Raw genomic sequence first — 20,031 nt, 5'->3', positions numbered from 1 at the left:
CCTCTGTGCTGTAGCCTTCTGCAGTCTTTCTCCATTTAAGTAATATTCAGCTCCTCTATTATTCCTGCCAAAGTGCATAACCTCACATTTTTTCACCATATATTCCATTTGACAAGTTTTTTCCCACTCACTTAACCTGTCTATATCCCTCTTTAGACACCTTGTGTCATCCTCATCACTGCCTTCCCACCTATATTTGTGTCATCCACAAACTTGGCGATAGTACATTCACTTCTCTTAATTAATATATATTGTAAATTATTGAGGCTCCAACATTGATCCCTGTGGCACTCCACTGGTTGAGGTTGCCATCCTGAAAATGCCCCCCCCATCCCAACTCTTTGTCTTCTATTAGTTAGCCAATCCTCTATCCATGCCAATATACTACCCCCAACACCATGGGCTCTTATCTTATTAAGTAGCCTTATGTGCGGTACCAAATACATTACATCTCCTGGTTCCCCTTTATCTACCCTGCTTGTTACCTCCTCAAAGAATTCTAATAAATTTGTTAGGCATGATTTCCCCTTCATGAAGGCATGTTCACTTTGCTTGATTAGATTATGTATTTCTAAATGCTCTGCTATTACATCCCTTTTAATAGAGTCCACCATTTTCCCAATGATAGATGTTAAGCTAATTGACCTATAGTTACCTGTTTTTTGTCTCCCTTTTTGAAAAGACCGTCCTCCAATCCTCTGGGACTTTTCCAGAATCTAAGAATTCTTGGAAGGTTACTAACAGTGCATCCACTATCTCTGTAGCTACTTCCTATAACATCCTAGGATGCAACCCATCAGGTGCAAGGGACTTATCGACCTTTAGCCCCATTAGTTTCCCTAGTACTTTTTCTCTAGCGATAGTTATTGTATTTATTTCCTCCCCACTCCCACTTTTTGCCCTTGATTATTTAGTATTTTTGGAATGTTATTAGTATCTTCTACCATGAAGACTGAAACAAAGTATTTATTCAACTCCTCTGCCATTTCCTGGTTCCCCATTATTATTTCCCCAGCCTCATTCTCTAAGTGGCCTATGTTCACTTTGGCCTCTCTCTTCCTTTTTATATATTTAAAGAAGCTCTTACTGTCTGTTTTTATATTACTTGCTAGTTTACCCTCAAAGTTTATTTTCTCCCTCTATTATTGTTTGGTCACCTTTTGTTGGTTTTTAAAACTTCCCCAATCCTCTGGCTCACCATTAATCTTTGCCACATTGTATGTTTTTTCTTTCAATTTGATACTGCCTTGGTCAACCGTGATTAGTTTATCCCCTTCTTTGAATCCTTCTTCCTCACTGGGATATATCTTTGTTGAGAGTCATGAACTATTTTCTTAAATGTCTGCCATTGTTCATCAACCATCTTTTCTGCTAAACTGCTTTCCCAGTCCACTCCAGCCAACTTGCCCTCATTCCATTGTAATTACCCTTATTTAAGTTTAGCACAATTGTTTCCGACCCAAGTTTCTCACTCAAACTGAATGCTAAATTCTACCATATTATGGTCACTGTTTCCTAGGGGATCCTTTACTCTGAGATAATTCATTAAACCTGCCTCATTACAGATTACCAGATACCAAATAGCCTGATCCCAGGTTGGATTCACAACATATTGTTCTAAGAAACTGTCTCGAATACACTCTATGAGCAGAATTTCACCTATGTTGGGCAGGGGCAGGCAGGGGCGGTCGGAAAGCTGACCACCGCCCGTATCGGCACCGGACCGTGATTTCACGCTGGCGGGCCAATTGAGGCCCACCCAGCGTGAAACGCGATCGGCAGCGCTGCTGCCTGCGTGGAGGGGGGGAGGGGGGGAATGTCAGCGAACTGGGCAACCGCGATCTTCGCATGTGTGCGAGTGCATGCTTCATAATCTCCTGAGACACAGAGCTGCCTCAGAGAGATGGAGAGATATGATAAAAAATTATTTAAAAAATGAAAATTCAGTGAAGCATGTCCCCTCAAGTGACTCTGTCACATGAGCATGGACATGTTATTAATGAAAAACTAAAGTTTTTCATTTATTTTTATTTGCTTTTTTATTTTCCAGCCCATAGATGAGGCTTCCAAAAAATTGCAAATGCTGCTTGGCCTTTTTGCCTGCCCGCCAACCGTAAGGTTGGACAGGCAGCAAAAAATTTCTTTTAATTAACTTTTTAATGGTCTTAATAGGCCTTTTAATTGGCAGCGGGCGCACTGCCGACTCTGGTGCACGCCCGCCAACCGAAGTATTGCGTTGACGTCGGGATGCTCGCCCAACGTCATCGCGCGTCATTTTATGCTCAGTTGGGTTGGGCACGTGCCCACCAGCCGAACAAAAAATTTTACCCTATGAATTCTTGCTTGTGTCTCCCTCTGCCAATTTGATTTTCCCAATCTACATGAAGATTAAAGTCACCCATGATTAATATACTGCCTTTTTTACATGCCCTCATTATCTCCTGATTTATTCTCTGTCTTACAGTATAGCTACTATCAGGGGGCCCATAGACTACTCCCAAAAGTGTCGTCTTTTCCTTGCTATTTCTTACCCCCACCCATATGGATTCTACATCTTCCGATCCTAGATCCTTTCTGGCTATCATACTTATTCCATCTCGTACTAACAAAGCTACCCCACAACCCTTTCCTTCCTGCCTATTCTTTCTAAAAGTCACATAGCCCTGAATATTTACTTCCTAGTTTTGATCTCCTTGTAGCCATGTCTCCATAATGGCCATAAGATCAAACCCATTAACCTCTTTTTGTGCCGTTAATTCATTCATTTTGTTCTGAATACTACATGCATTTAAGTAAAGGGCCATTAACTTTACCTTTTTACCATTTTTTCCCCTTTTGAACCTATTTGCTGCTTTTTTAATGTTTATACACTCCGTCCCTTCCTGTCACACCCTGAGTATCATTACCTAAATAGCTGCCCTGCAAGGCTGCCATATCCTTTTGCTTTGTAAGTCTATGTATCCCCTTGCTATAACCGCCCCCCCCATATAGTTTAAAGCCCTAAATAGTCCATTAATTTTGTCAGTACTTTTTTCTTTACTAATATTAATTACTTTCAGCTTCTTATGCTCATTAGGCTCTTGGTTCCCCCTTATTTCAGGTATGTTTTTGTCTTCTGCTGCAAATACAGATAGAAAGTATTTGTCTAACATCCTGTCATTTGCGTATTCCCCATTATAATTTCTCTTGTCCCAGTCTCTAAAGGATTCACATTTACTTTCACTACTCTTTTCCATTTTCCACACTCAAAGAAGCTCTATCAATCGGTTTCTTGCTAGTCTGCTCTCATATTCTATTTTCTCCCTCGATAACAAGTTTTTAGCCATGCATTGATGGTTTCCAGATTCTCCCAATTTTTTGGCTTATTACACTGCTTGGCAACATCATAAGCCTGTTTTAATCTAATATCATTAACCTCCTTAGTTAGCCATGGTTGGATCACTTTTCCCATGGAGTTTTTATTTCCCAATGGAATGTAAATTTGTTGAGAACTATGAAATGTTTCTTTAAATGTTTGATGTTGCTTATCTACCATCATACCATGAAGCAGTCCATGTCCAAATGCAGCAACACTTGGACAATATCCAGGCTTGGGTTAACAAGTGGCAAGTAACATTCGTGCCCACAAGTGTCAAGCACTGACCATCTCCAACAAGAGGGAAGCTAACCATCGCCCCTTGATATTCAATGGCATTATCATTGCTGAATCCCCCACTATCAGCATCCTGGGGGTTACCATTGAACAGAAGCTGAACTGGACTAGCCATATAAATACTGCGGCTACAAGAGCAGGTCAGAGGCTAGGAATCCTGTGGTGAGTAACTCACTCCTGACTCCCCAAAGCCTGTCCATCATTTACAAGGCACAAGTCAGGAGTGTGATGGAATACGCTCCACTTGCTTGGATGAATGCAGCTGCAACAACACTAAAGGATTTTGACACTATCCAGGACAAAGCAGCCCGCTTTTTTGGCACCACATCCACAAACATTCACTCCATCCATCACTGATGCATGGTGGCAGTAGTGGGTACCATCTATAAGATGCAGTCCAGGAACTCACCAAAGCTCCTTAGACAGCACCTTCCAAACCCATGACCACTACCATCTAGAAGGACAAGTGCAACAGATGCATTGGAACACCACCACCTGGAAGTTCCCCTCCAAGCCACATACTGTCCTGATGTGGAACTATTTTTCCGTTCCATCACTGTCGCTGGGTCAAAATCCTGGAACTCCGTCTCTAACAGCACTGTGAGTGTACTTACACCACATGGACTGCAGTGGTTCAAGAAGGCAGCTCACCACCATCTTCTCAAGGGCTATTAGGGATGGGCAATAAATGCTGGTCTAGCCAGCGATGCCCACATATCATGAATGAATTAAAAAAAAACCCTTCATCTAACTTTCTTTCAAATCTAATGTACTTCAGCCAACTCATTCCTCATACTTATGTAATTGATTTTATTTAAGTTTAAGACACCAGTTTCAAACTTCAGTATGTAAATCCAATTTGAATTTTTACCATATGCTGATCACTTTTCATCGTGTGATCCCTCACTGAAATTACCAATTAACTTTGTCTAAAATGTCCTGTTGGCTCATTGGTCCCATGATGTGTGTCATCGTGTGAAGATCGCCTACTTCTGCCTTTGTAACACCTGCCTTTGCCTCTACCTCGGGCCATCTTCTCCCAAAACCATCATCTGTGCCTTTGGCATGTCTGGTTTGGATTGCTCCAATGTTCTGCTGGATCTCTCATCCTCCACTTTCTGTAAACTTCAGCTCATCAACATACAAACATATGAATTAGGAACAGGATTAGGCTACTTGGCCCCTCAAACCTGCTCTGCCATTGAATAAGATCATGGCTGATCTCATTTTAACCTCAACTTCACATTCCTGCTTACCCTGGATAATCTTTCACCACCTTGCTTATCAAGAATCTATCTACCTCTGCCTTAAAGATATTCAAAGACTGCCAAATTCCAATGTCGCACAACCCCCTGAGAGGAAAAGTTTTTCCTCATCTCTGTCTTAAATGGGCAATCCCTTATTTTTAAGCGGTGGCCCCTAGTTATGGATTATCCCACAAGAGGAAACATCCCTTCCATATCCACCCTGTCAAGTCCCCTCAGGATCTTATATGTTTCAATCTTACCCTTCTAAATTCCAGTGGATATAAGCCTAGCTGTCCAGCCTTCTCTTATAAGAAAATCCGCCTATTCCAGGTATTAATCTAGTAAACTTTGAACTGCTTCCAATGCATTTACATCTTTCCTTAAATAAGGAGACCAATATTGTACACAGTATTTCAAGTGTGGTCTCACCAATGCCCTACATAACTGCATAATCTCCCTGCTCTTGTATTCAATTCTGCTTGCAATAAACAATAACATTCTATTAGCTTTGCTAGTTACTTACTGCACCTGCACACTAACCTTTTGGGATTCATGCACTAGGAAACCCAAATCCCTCTGCACCTCAGAGCTCTGCAATCTCTTACCATTTAGATAATATGCTTCTTTTTTATGCGTCCTGCCAAAATGGACAACCTCACATTTTCCCACATTACACTCCATTTTCTATTTCTTTGCCCACTCACCTAACCTATTTATATCCTTTTATAGTCTAATTACATTCTCTTCATAACTTACTTTCCTACCTATTGTTGTGTCATCAAATTTAGCATCAATATCATCGGTCCCTTCATCCAAATCATTTATATAAATTGTAAAGAGTTGAGGCCGCAGCACTGATCTCTGTGGCACACCACTTGTCACATCCTGCCAACCAGAAAATGACCCATATATGCCTACTGTCTGTTTCCTGTTAACTAACCAATCTTCTATCCATGCCAATATGTTAGCCCCAACACTATGAGCTTTTATTTTCTGCAATAAACTTTGATGAGGCAATTTATCAAATGCCTTCTGAAAATCTAAGTACAGTATGTCCACCTGATCCCCTTTATCCACAGCACCAGTTACATCTTCAAAAGACTCCAATAAATTGGTTAAATATTGCTGAAAAAAGAGACATATCTAAGCTTTTCATCTTACACTCAGGAAACTTGCAAGGTGTTGCCGGAGGTCACCGGTAACGGTTATTGGCTTAGTACAAAGGAGAAGAGTCAATTCTCTCTTAACTCTAAATTCGCTTTATTCATGTTGTTAGATCATACACATATAGCTTATACGTCTGGTTAGATATAAACATGCAGTTTGTACTAGGTTATACAGTCGTATACCCAAATTAGGATCTAAACGCACACCCACTAGGTTCCTCTGACAATCCCTGAGTGGTCACAGAATATAAAAGCTAATACCCGAAAAGGAGAACTGACGCTGGCCAGGTGTTCCGTTCTCTCTCTCTTTCAATGTCGTCTCTACGTTGATGACGTAGGTTCTTCCGCTTCTGCGATGGTTGGTCTCCGGAGTTTTCACTGGCTCCATGCCCGAAATTCTCCACTCTTATACTGAATCTTATCTCTTCAAGCTGTGCTGTCTCTCTCCCGTTGGTTTAGGCTTGCTTGCCTAGTCTGTGGCATCTTCTCATTGGCTCTGTCCCAAGAACTTAGGTAACATTACCTCATTACTCCTTTCCTAAATAAGGACTTGTGTCTTATCACATTCCCTTTGTTTTCCAAGAAACTCAACTACTTGAAACCAGTTCCAGCCAGCTCGGGCCAGTGACTGGACTCAGGTTACTTCAGGGCAAAAGTTGCTTTTGCCTGTGTCAGCAGTTCGGCTGCAGCCCCTGGCCAACAAAGGATACCAATATAAGGGAGAAGACAACAGTTTATATTGTATGTGAAGAGAGTGCTGATTGGTTGGCAAGTGGTGTTGCCATGAAAAAAACACCACTGATGGTGATTGATAGTTAACTGCCAGGCATTGTTTGAAATTTAAACCAGGCAGCTTGATCCTGATTGGTCAAGGCATTGCCCTGAGGAATGAGTCAGCAAATGGTTGTCACTTATTTTGTTTAGCTGAAACAGGCACAATGTATGTAAATGTTCTTTCTGTCTGCATGAACATGCTAGAACATTGCACTTGTTTCAGCTAAACAAAATAAGTGACAGCCATTTGCTGACTCATGCCTCAAGGCAATGCCTTAACCAATCAGGGTCAAGCTGCCTGGTTTAAATTTCAAACAATGCCTGGCAGTTAACGGTCAGTCACCATCAGTGGTGCTTCCTCCATGGCAATGCCACTTGCCAACCAATCAGCACTCTCTTCACTTACAATATAAATTGTTGTTTTCCCCCTTATATTGGTATTCTTCTGAGTGTCCTGATGAGTGCAAGACAAAAAGCTTAGGCATGTCTCTTTTTTGAGCAATACTCAAGTTCTGTACTACTAAATGACTAAATTGGTTAAACATGATTTCCCTTTCACAAATCTGTGTTGATTACCTTGAATTTATCTAAGTGCCCTGTCATAACATCTTTAATAATAGCTTCTTACATTTTTCTTATGACAGATGTTAGTTAAATGGCCCATAACTTCCAATTCCTGACCTACAGCCATTTCTGGGATGTTATTTGTATCCTCTATAGTTAATACCTATTTAAATACCTATTCAATTCATCTGCCATCTCCTTATTTTCCATTATTAGCTCCCCACAATCACTCTCTATAGGACCAAAGCTCACTTTGTTAACTCTTTTCTATTTTAAATAACTATAGAAACTCTTACTATCTGTCTTTATATTTCTAGCCAGCTTTCTCTTGTACTCTAATTTTTCCCTCCTTATCAATCTTTTAGTCATTCTTTGCTGTTTTTTATATGCTGTCCAATTTTCTGACCTGCCATCCATCTTTGTGCAATTATATACTTTTTTCTTTAAGTTTGATACTATCTTTAACTTTTTTAGTTAACCATAGATGGTGGGTCCTCCCCTTGGAATTTTTCTTTCTCAGTGGAATGTATCTATTTTGTGTATTCTGAAATATCCCCTTAAATATTTGCAACTGCATCTCTATTGACCTATCTCTTAACCTAAATTGCCAGTTCACTTTCGCTAGCTCTGCTTTCATGCTCTCATAATTACCCTTATTTAAGTTTAAACTACTAGTCTTAGACCCACTCTCCTGACCCTCAAACTGAATGTAAAATTCAATCATATTATGATCACTGCTACCTAGGGGCGCCTTCACAATGAAGTCATTAATTAATTAACCCTATCTCATTGCACAATACCAGGTTTAGTATACCCTGCTTCCTGGTTGGCTCCAGAACGTGCTGAGCTGAGAAATTATCCTGAAAACATTCAATGAATTTGTCATCTATGCTACCTTTGCCCATCTGATTATTCCAGTTTATATGTAGATTAAAATCCCCCATGATAATCACTGTACATTTCTGACAAGCTCCCACTATATCTTAAAAGCAAAAAACTGCGGACGCCGGAAATCCGAAACAAAAACAAAAATACCTGGAAAAACTCAGCAGGTCTGACAGCATCTGCGGAGAGGAACACAGTTAACGTTTCGAGCCTGTATGACTGGTAAAGAGTCATACAGACTCGAAACGATAACTGTATTCCTCTCCGCAGATGCTGTCAGACCTGCTGAGTTTTTCCAGGTATTTTTGTTTTTGTCCCACTATATCTTCTTTGATATCCCGTCCTACCGTGTGATTACAGTACACCACTCCCAAAAACTCTGCTGACAGTATTCAATCTCAAATCTTTTCCTTGTTATTCTCGCTGGGAGTAGCTGCCGGTTCCCTAACAAGTCAAATTTAAAATTCTCACCAAAATAAAAGCAAAATACTGTGGATGCTGGAAAGCTGAAATAAAAGAGAAAATGCTGGAAAAACTCAGCAGGTCTGGCAGTATCTGTGGAGAGAGAAACAGAGTTAACGTTTCGAGTCCATGTCTTTGAATTTCTCAATGACTTTGCTGCTCCTTTTATCAGTAACCTCCTCTGGCCCTACACAACCTCCACTCTGTCCCTCTGATTCCGGCCATTTGTACATGCCCCCATCCCATCACCCATCGATTGATAGCTGAGCTTTCAGTTGTTTATGCTTCACACTTTGACATTCATTCCCTATACCCCTCTGCGTCCCCACCATCCCACCCCCCTCTCCTTTGGGTCTCATCTTGAAACCCACCCTTGATAATATGCCTGGTTTTCTTTATGTCCATGCGTCTCTGTTTTTCTATCTTAAGGGCGCTATATGGATGCAATTATGTTTGCCTGGATCTTTATAGGAACAAAATGGGAAGTGAAAGACGGAGAATCCCACTTTGATATGCACATTTAAGGTAACCCCTAAGGTAGGAAATACCATAATGATAAAAACAAAAAACTACTGCGGATGCTGGAAATCCAAAACACAAACAGAATTACCTGGAAAAACCCAGCAGGTCTGGCAGCATCGGCGGAGAAGAAAAGAGTTGACGTTTCGAGTCCTCATGACACAGGTTCTGCGGAAAGGGTCATGAGGACTCGAAGCGTCGGCTCTTCTCTTCTCCGCCGGTGCTGCCAGACCTGCTGGGTTTTTCCAGGTAATACCACAATGATCCTGTGCTCATGCAAATTGCAACTCTTGCCATTCTCGGCACTCACTCTGACCCATAGATGGAGTAATGTTTGGGAGTGTGTAATAAGCCTGCTCAGAGATGGGCTGTTCTTATCCTTTTTAATGGTTGTCCTTTGAGTTTTTTTTAAATTTGTTTTTGTCTGTTTCTCCTTTCGTCCTAAAACAAGGAGCTCTGTTTCGCTCAGATTAATATGCTGCATCTTTTACCTGATAGTGACGCAACTTGTGAACCGAAGTTGTCGGTTTAGGAAACTGACAAAAAACCGAAAGATCGAAACAGCCTCGACAATAAGTCCTGTAACATAACGACAAGTGAGTTAAACTCAACTTCACGTCACGGGCCCACCATAACTTCAGCTGTAGGTATTTCCCAACATTACACCACGTTTACAGCAGGGAATGGTGGATATAGTGCCTGTGAACCCAGGAGCCCGGTTCATCTTACCGGCCACGGTTTCAGTTGCATAAAGAGCTTTACCCTAACCTGGTCGGCAGGCAACAACAGGGAAGTGGTGGTAAGAGGCTGCAGCTGTAGGTATGGCCCTTGGCAGTCAGTTGAGGAGGGATGGGGGGTTGAGGAGGGAGATTTGAGCAGGCGGGAGTGAAGGGGTGAGTGAGTTGAGGAAGGGTGGGTTGAGGGGTGGGGAGGTGGTTGTAGGTTTGAAGGGTGGGTTGAGGTTTGAGATGGAGGGTTAAGGGGAGAATCCAGGTGGGAGTGAGGGAGAGGAGGTGCAGTTTTGGAGGGTTGACTGGGTGAGGGAGGTTGGGGAGAATCTGGATGTGTTTGGGATGAGTCTGGAGCAGCGGACGGAAGGCTTCCTCCAGAGGCCTGGAGGAGCCCTGCTGCTCCTCCTGATCCACACAGAAACAGCATTTGTTTAAACCTTATTTACCTGAGCCTCTTCTGGCCTTTGACATGGTTTTGGTAGCTTTGCCTTTAATAGGAAAGCCATCATTACTCCCCTCCTCGGGCCTCTAACTAATACTGCAATTGGATTCCCATTGACATCAAAAGGGCAGGTTAAGACAGAAACATGATGGAAAATTAATAGAATTAATTTGCTGCCCTCATTTTACCTGCTGCACTGCCTAATTGTCCTCCTGGGAGTTAAAATCCTGACCACAGTGATTGAATTTCCATGGAGCATGACTCTGTATTTTGGTTGGGATTACATTCATGAGAACCTTGCAGAGTCAACCTTGCTGGATTATGCAGAATAGATGAGGGGAACTTACTTTTTGTAAGAACGGTGGGTGCCCATTTATGCTTAATGATGGCCACTTTCCAAAAGCTTTTCATAAATCTTTCTGTGAAGTCTGTGGGGAAGTTTTGAGCCCTCGCCATAAGAAAGTACTGGGGTTGCTGGATTCAGCAGGAGGGTAGTGGGGTTGTTGATTCCAGCAGGAGGGTAGTGGGGTTGCTGGTTCCAGCAGGAGGGTAGTGGGGTTGCTGGTTCCAGCAGGAGGGTAGTGGGGTTGCTGGTTCCAGCAGGGGGGCAGTGGGGTTGCTGCTTCCAGCAGGGGGTCAGTGTGGTTGCTGATGATCTTTACCAGCTCTACAGTTCCAGCAACAACAAATAATAAATTAATAGGTTATTCTTTCTTGTAGAAAAGATGAATAGAGACTTAAAATGTTGGAAGGAAGCAGCTACTGTGATCTTGACTTCTGGTGTCCGAAATCGCTTTGTGAATACAAATGCCACCAGTACACAGACCTGTCGACCTCCACTTTTGGTGCCTAAACGAGAGAGAAATGTGACTCAGTCATGGTTGGAGACGGTTGTGTTCGATTATACCGTGCTTATGTTGCAGCGGAGTGCAAAAAGCAGCTTCATGCCTCACTCTCAGGTGTTCCCGGGAGGTACAATCAGCCCATCCGATTTTTCCAGTGAGTGGATCCAGATGTTCCAGCCATTTTGCGAGCCACCCAACTTTAAACTAGGTACAGTCAGGCAAACTGCCAAAAGACCACCAATCCTTGCAAAGGACAGGGGAAGGTTAGGATCTGAAATCCCTGGAGAGGTAGCTTTCCGTATTTGTGCCATTAGGGAAACGTTTGAAGAATCAGGGATTCTACTTGTGAAGCCAAATGCCCCAGGTAAATGTTTGAAAGGGCAAGGGGCGATTACACTTACACAGTACGATCAGAAGGAACTTGCAAAATGGAGGCTACTTGTGCAGAAAAATGCAGAAAACTTTATAAGTCTCTGCAGAGAGCTGAACTGTATACCAAATATCTGGGCATTGAAGGAGTGGAGTAACTGGTTGACCCCCACTTTTTTGGGGGGAAAGAGGTTTGATACTGTGTTCTTCATCTGTTGTTTGCAAGAGATTCCTTTCACACTGCATGATGGTTATGAAACTGTCCAATACAACTGGATGTCCCCTCTTGATTTTATTCAGGGCTATAATTTGGGGAAATTCATTGTCCCTCCCCCTCAGTGGTATGAGCTGGGCAGACTCTGCCAATTACCCTGTTTCCAAGATCTGCAGCAGTTCAGTCAAGATCGTGCACTAGAAGGTTGTGAGCGATGGTTTCCAGTTCACCTAGTTGCTTCTGATGGCTACGCATTTCTAAATCCTGGGGATGAACTTTATCCAGAGGATCCAGATTACACTGGGGAAAAGGAGATGAACATCAGTTCCTTGAAAACTCTGGAACAATTGAGGCTGCAGGTTACCAGACTGCACCGAATAGAATGGAGAGATCGGTATTTTACTCTTTATGTGAATATTGAGCCCCAGTATAAACATGTCCACCCACTAATGATGAACATGCAATTCAACAGTAATTTGTGAATTGTCTGATTAGTATTCAAAAAATTCTGTCTGAAATAAGTATGAGTGTTCTTGAAAATTGTCAGTGTTTATTTTTGAATGTTTTCTTCAAATGGAACCGTGAAGGTAACAATATCAAAAACAAAATGCACACTTGACAAGGCCAAGTTACAGCGGTTCCACAAATTTGCAGCTATTAATCTTGCCAGAACATTCAAGCAACTCAGGGGAGTATGTGAAATATGGAACATCCAGAGAAGCAACAAACTTCCTCAGAATATCAAATGGGCAGAGGAACATTAAACAAAGGATACTCACAGGTATCTGGAGGCAGTAACAGGGAAGGATAAGGTGTAGTAATTAGGGCTCTGTTGAGGTGCAATTTGTTTGACTTGTATTTGTCATACCTCCAAAACTGGTCCCAATGTCCCAGGAATCTAAAGACCTCCTTCTTGCACCATCTCTCCTTTCACACGTTCATCTGTCATTTGGTATATTATCATGGAGAAGTTTGCTAGTGATATTGGGGGGAGTTTAAACTAACTTAACAGGGAAAGGTAACCAGGATTAAAAGCAGAAAATGCTGGAAAAACTCAGCAAGTCTGGCAGCATCTGTGGAGAGAGAAACAGAGATAACGTTTCCAGTTCGTATGAGTCATGACGAGTCATATGCACTGGAAACATTAACTCTGTTTCTCTGTCTAAAGATGCTGCCAGATCTGCTGAGTTTTTCCAGTATTTTCTGTTTTTAATACAGATTTCTAGCACCCACAATATTTTGCTTTTATTTAAGGTAACCAAGATGTTGCATTAGAAAGGAGAAGCAATATGTACAGAGGACTGAAAGGGACAGATGGCACTAGAGGGAGAAATAATATGATTTAGGTGAAGTCAGACTAAGAGGTCAAAGTTAAGTTTAAAGTGCATGCATGCAAATGCATAAAACATGGTAAATAATGTTAGTGAGCTGCAAGTACAGGTAGCCACATGGGAATCTGATGGATCCAGGGTATTCAGAAAAGATAAGAAAGAAAGAAGGAGCGATGGCAGTATTGATTAAGGAAAATATTACAGTGCTGGAGAGAGGATATCTTGGACAGGTCAAGGACAGCCTTTATTTGGTTAAGAGTTAAGAAACAATAGAGGTGCCATTACACTACTAGGTGTATTCTATAGGCCATCAACAAGTGGGAAAAGTATAGAGGAGCAAATTTGCAAGGCAATTACAGAGAGGTTTAAGAACTCCAGAGTATTGATATTGGGGGACTTGAATTATCCTAGTATAGACTGGGATAGCAGTAGTGTAAAGGGAGGAGAGTTTTTGACTGTGTTCAGGAGAAGTTTCTTGATCAGCATTTTGCAAAGGGGGTTTGCTGGTTCTGGGGAATGAGGTAAGTCAGGTGTCAGTAGGGGAAAATGTAGGGAACAAAGATCACAGAATCATAAGGTTTAAATTAGCTGCAGAAAGGGACAAGGAACAATCGAGTAAAAATACTTAATTGGACGAGGACCAATTTCAGTGTGGTGGGAACAGAACTATCCCAGGTAAACTGGAATGAAAGATTGGTGGACAAAACATGTCATTGGAATAATGAGCTGCCTTTAAAGAGCAGATTTTTGGGTACAGTTGAGATACATTCCCATATGGGAGAATGATAACGAAACCAAAGCCAGAGATCCATGGATGACAAAAGATTTGGAGTGTAAGACTAAACAGAAAAAGGTGTATTACTGATGTCAGGTTGTTGTTTGGTAGTACAGAACTTGAATGTTGCTGAAAAAAAGAATTTTTTGTCAAAGCTTTTTGTCTTGCACTCAGCAGGACAATTCACAAGAATACTAAACGTCAAGGGAACAACAGTTTATACTGTCTGAGAACAAAGTGCTGATTGGTTGGCAAGTGGACTCTGGTAAAGGCGTCACCATGGAGAATGCACCAGTTGATAGTGACTGACAGTTGACTGTCAAGTATTGTTTGAAATTGAAACCAAGCAGCTTGACTCAGCGAATGGCTATTACTTATTTTGTTTAGCTGAAACAGGCACAATGTGTGTACATGTTTTTTCTGTCTGCAAAGAACAAGGCCCTGTGCATTAATATATGCAGCTTATAAATAAATGGTGTTGCCATGGGATCCCCTCCAGGCCCAGCTCTCGCAAACATCTTTGTTGGGTTCCATAAGAAACATACCGTTAATGGAATGACACCTAACCTCCAAGCCCTTGCATGTTTGCGATATGTGGGTGATAATACATTTGCTATATTTAAATCTTCAGCTGCATGTAATAATTCCCATACATGTCTTAATGGGCTATATGCTGCACTCAAATTCACCATTGAAATGGAACAGTCAAATGAACTCCCTTAACTTGATGTACTAGTTGACAAATCTGCTGGGGGTTCTCTACCACGGTCTACATAAGCCTACCGTCACTGGTCAATTTACATGTTGAGATTCTTTCAGCTCCACGTGAAACAAGATTGGCCTTATCAGCAACCTCATAAATAGGGCCCGAGCCATTTGCTGACCATGCAAGCTTGATGCTGAAATAGACAGCCTGTGGGATAATGCCTACCCTGATCAGATCATTTCACACTGTGTATTGAGCAAACTCATGAACGGGCCTAAGGCCATCATTTTTGGCCCTGAAAAATGCCCAGTCTACCTCAGATTACCCTGGAAGGGCAAGGTATCTCAAAACTTTGAGAAACAGGTGAAGCTAGCTGTTTCACGCTGCTACTGTGCAACAGCAACACAAGTGGTATTCGCCACTAACAAGATGCTGCTGTCAAGCCAAAAAGACATTCTGCCTATCACACAAATGGGTAATGTGGTATATGAATTTCAGTGCCAGTGTGATGCCTGGTATGTAAGCCATACACCCCAAAGCCTGGCGGATCATATCAAACAGCACGTCTCTTCTGCTATTTGCAATGAGCAAGGTACACAACCAGCCCTTTCTTGCAAAACCCAAAACACAGAGTCCAACATTAGGTATGATTCCGTGATTGGACAACATTTGCTAAATAATCCTCAGTGTGCTAAGAATTACGCTGACAACCAAGTTAAGATTGTCAGTCAGGCTCGCAGGGTGGCGCATATGCATGTATTGGAAGCTACATTGTGAGGAACTATCCTTTTATTTCTGCTGGACTGTTGTAAAGAACATATCTCTTTGTTTTCTGTTGGAGTGTGGATTGGAATTGCGATGGCTGCAGTTTGAAGGACATGTCCACTGGAGCAGGATGAGAGATATATACAGTATTGCAATCCTGGAACAGAGTGTGCCATGAAAGACAGGATAGTGCCAGAAAAGAGTCCTGGACCAAGGGAGCTGCCTGACAACAACATTTTAATTGGCTCCTGACCAGGGTTTGTGTGAAGAGCAGAATAGCTCCGAGTCTGAAAGGAACAAGACCTAAGACCTCTTTCACCTGTGTGTGGAATCACACAGTGCAGATGAGGCCCTTTGGACCATCGAGTCTGCACCAACACCTGACCTACCTACCTAATTCCACTAACAGCACTTGGCCCATAGCCTTGAATGTTGTGACGTGCCAAGTGCTCATCCAGGTACTTTTTAAAGGATGTGAGGCAACCCGCTTCCACCACCCTCCCAGGCAGTGCATTCCAGACTGTCACCACCCTCTGGGTAAAAAGGTTTTTCCTCACATCCCCCCCTAAACCTCCTGCCCCTCACCTTGAACTTATGTCCCCTTGTGACTGACCCTTCAACTAAGGGGAACAGCTGCCCCCTATCCACCCTGACCATGCCCCTCATAATCATGTACACCTCGATCAGGTCACCCCTCAGTCTTCTCTGCTCCAACGAAAACAACCCAAGTCTATCCAACCTCTCTTCATAGCTTAAATGTTTCATCCCAGGCAACATCCTGGTGAGTTTCCTCTGCACCCCCTCCAGTGCAATCACATCCTTCCTATAATGTGGCAACCAGAACAGCACACAGTACTCCAGCTGTGGCCTCACCAAGGTTCTATACAACTCCAACATAACCTCCCTACTTTTGTAATCTATGCCTCAATTGATAAAGGCAAGTGTCCCATATGCCTTTTTCACCACCCCACTAACATGCCCCTCCGCCTTCAGAGATCTATGGACACACACGCCAAGGTCCCTTTGTTCCTCAGAACTTCCTAGTGTCATGCCATTCATTGAATACTTCCTTGTCAAATTATTCCTTCCAAAGTGTATCACCTCACACTTTTCAGGATTAAATTCCATCTGCCCATTTGACCATCCCATCTATATCTTCATCTAGCCCAGGACATTCAACCTCACTGTTAACCACCCAGCCAATCTTTGTGTCATCAGCAAACTTACTAATCCTACCCCCCACATAGTCATCAATGTCGTTTACATAAATGACAAATAATAGGGGACCAAGCACAGATCCCTGTGGTATGCTACTGGACACTGGCTTCCAGTCACTAAAGCATCCTTCTGTCATCACCCTCTGTCTCCTACAACTAAGCAAATTTTGAATCCAGCTTATCAAACTACCTTGTATCCCATGTGCATTTGTCTTTATAAGTCTCCCATGTGGGACCTTGTCAAAGGATTTGCTGAAATCCATATAAACTACATCAACTACACTACCTTCATCTACACACCTGGTCGTCACCTCAAAAAATTCAGTCAAATTTGTTAGGCATGACCTCCCTCTGACAAAGCCATGCTGACTATCCCTGATCAAACCTTGCCTCTGCAAGTGGAGATAGATTCTCTCCTTCAGAATTTTCTCCAATAGTTTCCCTACCACTGATGTGAGACTCACTGGCCTGTAGTTCTCTGGCTTATCTCTACAACCTTTCTTAAATAGCTGAACCACATTAGCTGTTCTCCAGTCCTCTGGCACCTCCCCCGTGGCCAAAGAGGAATTAAAAATTTGGGTCAGAGCCCCTGCGATCTCCTCCCTTGCCTCCCTCAGCAGTCTGGGACACAAATCATCTGGACCTGGAGATTTGTCCACTTTTAAGCCTGCCAACACCTCCAATACCCTGTCACTCCCTATATCAATTTGCTCAAGAACCTCGCAGTCTCTCTCCCCAAGTTCAATACCTTCATCCTCATTCTCTTGGGTGAAGACGGATGTGAGGTATTCATTCAACACTCTATGTGCTCTGGCTCCATCGATAGATTGGTCCCTTATGGGCCCTACTCTTTCCCTGGTTATCCTCTTCCTATTGACATACTTATAGAATATCTTGGGATTTTCCCTACTTTTACCAGCCAGAGCTTTCTCATATCCCCTCTTTGCTCTCCTAATTGCTTTCTTAAGTTCCACCCTGCACTTGCTGTACTGCACTAATGCCTCCACTGATTTGCTTCCCTTATATCTGCTAAAAGCCTCTCTTCCTTCTCATCGTAACCTGAATATCTCTGGTCATCCATGGTTCTCTGGGCATGTTACTCCTTCCTATTACCCTAGAGGGAACATGTTGAGCCTGTACCCTCCCCATTTTCTTTTTGAATGTCCCCCACTGCTCCTCTGTAGATTTCCCCACAAGTAGCTGTTCCCAGTCTACCTTGACCAGATCCTGCCTTATTTTACTAAAATCCAATCTCCCCCAATCCAAAACATTTTTTTGCAACCTATCTATTTCTTTGTCCTTAACAAACTTAAACTGTATCATATTGTGGCCGCTATCACTAAAATGCTCCCCCACCACAACCTCAGCCACCTGTCCAACTTCATTCCCCAGAATTAGGTCCAGCACTGCGCCGTCCCTTGTTGGACCCTCTACATATTGACCTAAAAAGTTCTCCTGTACACATTTCAAGAAATCCACTCCATCCAAGCCCTTAACACTACGTCTATCCCAATTAATGTTGGGAAAGTTGAAATCACCTAATATAATTACCCTATTATTTTTACACATCTCTGCAAATTGTGCACATATTTGCTCGTCAATTTCCCGTTGACTATTTGGGGGTCTATAATAAACACCTAACAATGTGGCTGCCCCTTTTTTATTCCTAAGCTGTACCCACAAAGCTTCATTCGATGTCCCCTCCAAGATATCATCTCTCCTTACTGCAGTAACTGACTCCTTAACTAATAATGCAATGCCTCCTCCTCTTTTACCCCCTCCCCTGTCTTGCCTGAAGATTCTATATCCCGGAATGTTGAGCTGCCAATCCTGCCCCTCCCTCAACCACGTCTCAGTGATGGCTACTATATCACAATTCCACGTGTCAATCCTCACCCTTAACTCATCCGTTTTACCTGTAATACTCCTGGCATTAAAGTAGAGGCCATCCAGCCTTGCCTTACTCCCTTGAAACTTAATACAGCTGTACTTCCTCTGACTTGACTGTTTTACTGTATGATGATGTGTCCCTATTCTGCTAACATTCTGTGTCCCCTCCCCCTGCCGAATTAGTTTAAACTCCTCCCAACAGCACTAGCAGACCCGCCCGCAAGGATGTTAGTCCCGCCCTGGTTCAGATGTAGACCGTACAGGCCCCACCTTCCCCAGAAATGGTCCCAGTGATCCAGGAATCTAAAACCTTCCCTCCTGCACCAACTCTTAAGCCACGTATTCAACTGCACTATTGTTCTATTTCTGAGCTCGCTAGCAAGTGGCACTGGGAGTAATCCAGAGGTTACAACCCGAGAGGTCTTGCTTTTTGGTCTACTGCCTAACTCTCAGAATTCTTGATGTAAGACCTCATCCCTCTTTCTACCTATGTCATTGGTACCAACATGTACCATGACCCCTGCCTTATCACCCTCCCCCTTCAGGATGCCCTACAGCCGTTCAGTGACATCCCGGACCCTGGCACCAGGGAGGCAACACACCATCCTGGAGTCATGTTGACGGCCACAGTAGCGCCTATCTGTTCCCCTAACTATAGAATCCCCTATTACTATTGCTCTTCCTCCCCTCCTATACAGACAGGCTGCTTGTGGTGCCAGAAGCTTGGCCCTATCTGCACTCCCTGGAGGAACCAGTGCCCTCATCAGCCTCCAAAATGGAATACCGATTTGCGAGTGGGACCCCGGGGGACTCCTGAACTACCTGCCTGTTTCTCTTGGACTGCCTGGTGGTCACCCATTCCCTTCCTTCCTCAAGTCCCTTCATCTGCAGTGTGACCACCTCTCTAAACGTGCTATCCACGATGCTCTCAGACTCGCGGATGCTCCACAGTGTCCCCAGCTGCTGTTCCAGCTCTGGAAGATTCCAATAATTCCACAATAATGGCTAGCTGTTTTTTTTCTTCCTCATATCTCTATAATCTGCTTTCTCTCTCTCTGAGGAAACCCTCAGGAAAAGGGGAAAATCACTTTTAGAGACATTGAAAAGCAAGTTCTCAACCAGTGAACTAAATACTGAAAGTGCTGGAAGACCACCTCATGTCATCAACAAGAACTGAAAGGAATTTGGAAGACATCGATCAAAATCAACCCATCTAATCCTGCCTTCGGAATTGGTGCTATTGAACTGTTTTATCTCACCCTTAAAATCCATGTTTTGTGTGTCTTATGTGTTGTGTGTGTGCATGTATGGGGATTTAAGAAGGGGGTCGAGTTTTAAGTTATAGTGGTGGAAGTTAGCAGTTTATATTTCTTTCTTTTGCCACTAGTTAAAGACAATTTGTTCAATAAACAGTTATTCACTTATTAAAAACAAAAATAAAAATACCTGGAAAAACTCAGCAGGTCTGACAGCATCT

The 20,031-nt window shown here is 42.8% G+C and overlaps 1 pseudogene across 2 annotated transcripts; it reads left to right on the top strand.

Annotated features, from left to right (window-relative positions):
* Window positions 1-9,645: 9,645 nt before the first annotated feature.
* Window positions 9,646-14,503, top strand: LOC144688635 (acyl-coenzyme A diphosphatase NUDT19 pseudogene; annotated as a pseudogene). 2 transcript variants are annotated; one of them, XR_013578453.1, is made up of 2 exons: window positions 9,646-9,912; window positions 11,163-14,503. The product of XR_013578453.1 is annotated as an acyl-coenzyme A diphosphatase NUDT19 pseudogene, transcript variant X1 (transcript). The 2 variants fall into 2 exon arrangements; XR_013578454.1 differs by having other exon boundaries at window positions 9,678-9,916.
* The last annotated feature ends 5,528 nt before the right edge of the window (window positions 14,504-20,031 follow it).

Source organism: Cetorhinus maximus, chromosome 13 (genome assembly GCF_964194155.1).
Source record: "Cetorhinus maximus chromosome 13, sCetMax3.hap1.1, whole genome shotgun sequence".
In the NCBI taxonomy this organism is placed as follows: Eukaryota; Metazoa; Chordata; class Chondrichthyes; order Lamniformes; family Cetorhinidae; genus Cetorhinus; species Cetorhinus maximus.
This window is presented reverse-complemented; position numbering and strand designations above follow the sequence as displayed.